Source organism: Arachis hypogaea, chromosome 10 (assembly GCF_003086295.3).
Source record: "Arachis hypogaea cultivar Tifrunner chromosome 10, arahy.Tifrunner.gnm2.J5K5, whole genome shotgun sequence".
NCBI lineage: Eukaryota > Viridiplantae > Streptophyta > Magnoliopsida > Fabales > Fabaceae > Arachis > Arachis hypogaea.
Window position 1 is genome coordinate 65365664 of NC_092045.1, and position 4167 is coordinate 65369830.

The 4167-nt window shown below is 34.5% G+C and overlaps 1 long non-coding RNA gene across 1 annotated transcript; it reads left to right on the top strand.

Moving 5' to 3' along the window:
* The first annotated feature begins 2145 nt into the window (after positions 1 to 2145).
* LOC112715643 (uncharacterized) lies at positions 2146 to 3569 on the top strand. The gene is made up of 3 exons (XR_003159886.3): positions 2146 to 2252; positions 2459 to 2707; positions 3454 to 3569. It is a non-coding gene; the product is annotated as an uncharacterized lncRNA (long non-coding RNA).
* The last annotated feature ends 598 nt before the right edge of the window (positions 3570 to 4167 follow it).

A 4167-nucleotide genomic window follows, 5' to 3' on the forward strand; every position in this document is an offset into this window, starting at 1 on the left:
CTCGCGACCACGTTACCAATGAGACCATCGCTCTCAAGAAGATTTGCCTTGAGCAGGAGGATGAAGGCGTTCCTAGCACTGCATTTCGCGAGATTTCTCTCCTCAAGGAAATGCAGCACAGGAATACTATTAGGTATTCTTTTCTTCATCCTAATCTCACTTTCTGCTATTATTATTTGAATGCGTGTATCTCTGATGAATGCTACTTTTTAGTAATTTGTGTTTGTGGTTTCAATTGGTGAAATTCATGTGCTTTTTCAATTCGTGATTCTATCAGCTTGTTTTTGGAGTAAAATTTTCAAATTTGTACTCGATACATGTTATGTTCTGAAAGGTACAAGGGGAAAGGTCCTGGTTCTCTGGATCTGAAAGGTGATAGAAAAGAGCAAATAATATAAGCTTGACAAACCCCAATTTGACGGTTTGTTTTGTATTGAATTCAGAGTATTTTGATAACCTTTTGTCACATTTAGCCTATGAATTAGCATGGTTTTGTTATCTCTCCCATATTTGTGCTTAAGTGTAAAAACATGCTTTTTAAGCCTTATCTTGATGAATTCTAATTTCTCTTTGATTCCATAAGATGCCTTGATGTGTTTGTTAGTAGTTCCAGGATTGAAATAGGCTAGGCATGGATCAAAGGAAGCAAGGAAGGAAGCATGCAAGTGGAGAGAAGCACAAAAAGCCAAAGAGTTGATCTCGGCCAAGCACGCGTACGCGCACAAGGCGCTCGCACGCACATCGCAGAATTCGCTGAGGATGCGCACGCGTACCGTGCGCGCACGCGTCGTAGCCCGCACGTGATTCTTTTATTACAGCACGTGTCTGGCAATTTTGGAAGGTTTTAGCAACCAATTTTGGCGCCAAAATGCATATAAGAGCCAAGGATTGAAGGGGATTGACATTCATTCACACAATTCACACACATTCACATCCATAGACTAATTTTAGATCATTAGGTAGATATTTTTAGTTAGTTACATTTGTAGAGAGAGAAACTCCAACTTCTCTCTAGGATTCATCTTCATCTTCTCAATTCTCAACCATTCCTTGGTGAGATCTATTACAACACTCAATTTACTTTGTTCATGTTGTAGATCCTCTTCTCTAATCTCAATTAGTGTTTGTAATTGTTCAATTCTTATAGATCTTAGATTTAGCTTTGTTGTTTTGGATTCTATTGATTCATTGAAGATTTCTTTTTCATTGTTGTTCATTGTTGATTGTTGTTGATCTCTTGTGTTGAATTGCTTTGATTCTAATCCTTTTCTCTCCATTTTACTATGTCTTTCATTCTTGTCCTCCAAGTGTTTGAGAAAATGCCAACTTTAGATATGGAGTAGTATTCCCTCACTTGGCCTAGGGGTTGAGTCATTGGAGACACTTGAATAATGGATGTCAATTGTTGATTAAGAATTGAGGATTGCTAATTGACTTAGAGTGCACTAAAGCTAGACTTCCCTAGGGTAAGACTAGAACTTGTGACTCAAGTTAGTTACTTTTACTTGACTTTCTTCTATAATTAGGGGTTAACTAAGTAAAGCAACACTCCCTTGTTATCACAATTGAATGAAGCTATAGTGATGGGACTTCCAATGTTCAACCTTGGCCAAGGCTTCTAATATTGATTGTTTGTTGTTTTCTTTTGTTCACACTTTTATGCTACACTCTTTAAACCACAAAAGACCACTTAACCAATAGCATGCATCCTTGTAGCATTCCTAGGGAAGAACGACTCGGGACTAATACTCTCGATTATAGATTGTAGATTTGTTTGATGATGGATTTTGCGTCGGTTTAGACTATACTACGATTGATTACTTGAAAAATTTCTATACCGGCAAAAATTCATTTGTCAAAGCTCGTGATATGTAACATTAAAAATGTGTCAATATGCAACATTCATAAGTAAAACCCTCCATTTCAATTGTTATTGTGGTTTCTCACCCTCTTGCTGCTATTTTTATGATTAACTGCTATGTGCACAACATCACTGTTGGTCCAACTTGAAACCTCTAAAGTTGTAGTGTACTTATTTGTATGTTTGATGTCCTGTTTATTATTCTAAAAATATCTTAAGAGACCCTTGTTTTTCTGCTTAGGTCCATCCTTATGTTGCCACTGGAAATAAGAACTCTAAATTTGGCATTAGAAATGAGATGCTGCAGTGGTTTTTAGATGCTATAAAGGAGCATTCTAATGAGGTTAAGCTTGTAGGTGTCCACTGCCATCTTGGGTCAACAATTACCAAGGTATATCTTGAAACCTTGTTCCTTCCTCTTCTTCTGCTTTGTGACTTTTGGGTGTATTTTTCTCCTACCCAGTTTTGTCTCCCTTTGTTATGTGATTGTGCTTTCCTAGATATATTTACACTTCTACACTTGCATGTGTGGTTCTTAATCTCTGCTTAGATATAATTGTTGAAAACATTGTTGCATATTTTATTTTATTTTTATAGGTAGACATCTTTAGGGATGCTGCTGTTATTATGATCAACTACATTGACCAAATCCGAGATCAAGGTTTTGAAGTTAACTACTTAAATATTGGTGGTGGACTTGGGATATACTATTATCATTCTGATGCTATCCTTTGACAACAAGGGATCTCATTGAAAAGCAAAAGCAGGAACCAGGGTAATACAAACGATCACATTTCTGTCATCTAATTGTCAATGGAACTGAAAAGCTTCTATAGAAAAAATTGGGTAAGCAAATCAAGGCAAAAGGAAAAAAAGGATTGTAGGGAAAAGAACCAAGGGCATTTTGGACTGGATAGAAATTTCATATTATTAAGCTGCCTCAATCATATGATTACTATTTTTACTATCTTATGTTTTTTCTTTTCTTTTTTTTTATTATCTTATATTCAGTAAGGTTCATTATATTTCATGATTGTCACAAACTTGCAAAAGAAAAAGCCCCCAACCCTCTGTGTGTGGATGCTACTTATGTTTCTGTGTGTGTAGTTTGTGAAGTGCATCATTTATGTGTGTGAATTTGTGTGATGAAATAACAATAAGTTGTACCTTACACAATCTTTGATTTGCATTTCCTTTTAACATATAAGTGTCGTTGACTAGTTAAAACTTAAAAAGTATTTTCCTATGGTACTTTCCCTGCTTTGGTGTTAGGCAAGAGCTGATAGCAATTTTTTTAAGAAAAAGGTATGTTAATTTCAGGGTTAATAGTTAAAAACTTAAACCAGTCCTTGAAAGTTTAAGCATGTCTCAATTTAGTCTTCAATAGACCAAATATATCAAATTGTTGTTTTCGGGAAAATACATTTACAAATCAGATTGAGGACTGTAAAGAGCTCTGTGGCTAATTTGGTTTATTGATGTTGTGATACATCATGCATTTGGTTCATTTCTGTAAATTTTTGGTTTAGGGAAGCAAGCAAACTAGAATGGATCCATATTAGTTTATTGATGTTCACTGCCAATTTGCACAGGTATAAAATTATTGGTTCGTATACTGGTGTTAAGATTTGTAGCTGGACCAAGTCACAGCTTCGAGGACGGTGTGGTTGCTACAAGCATTCATTCTATGATAAAATGCAAGACACGGTAATCAGCTGTCTTACCTCATATACGGTATTAGATTAAGTTAGACTAGGCAACTTCTTTTCTTGCATAAATGATAACAAAAGAAATGTGCTTAGTGTATGTTTATTTGCCAGATTCTAGAATCCATCATCGGTTAGCATTCGTTAAGAGCTCATGTCTCACACTTTAGTTGAATTCACTTAACAGGAACAAGATTTTATTGTTAGCATTTTCCATTTTAAATTAACTTTTTAATTAACTAAATTTCTTGATGAAATTTAAAGGCGAAAATAATTTACAAAATTATATAAGAAACCTAAATTGTTTATTTTGGGAATCTCCTTATATCACAACAATAAAGTTTAATTATTCCATGGATTCTAATAATTTTAAAATTGAAGGAAGTGCAAATTTTAATTTTGAAAATTCGGCATTCATTATATAGCTTGCACTTTTTTAGAATTGAAGGTGAGAAAGAGAGTATCTTTTTAAGTATTATTCTTTTTCTTAGAAGTTTTTTTTTCTTTTCTTTTTCGTGCTTGCATAATAAATATCATTTGTTTGCTTGAACTGAATCTTGGGTTTGTTTGCTTGCTATAAGTTTTATTCCTGAACTGAAT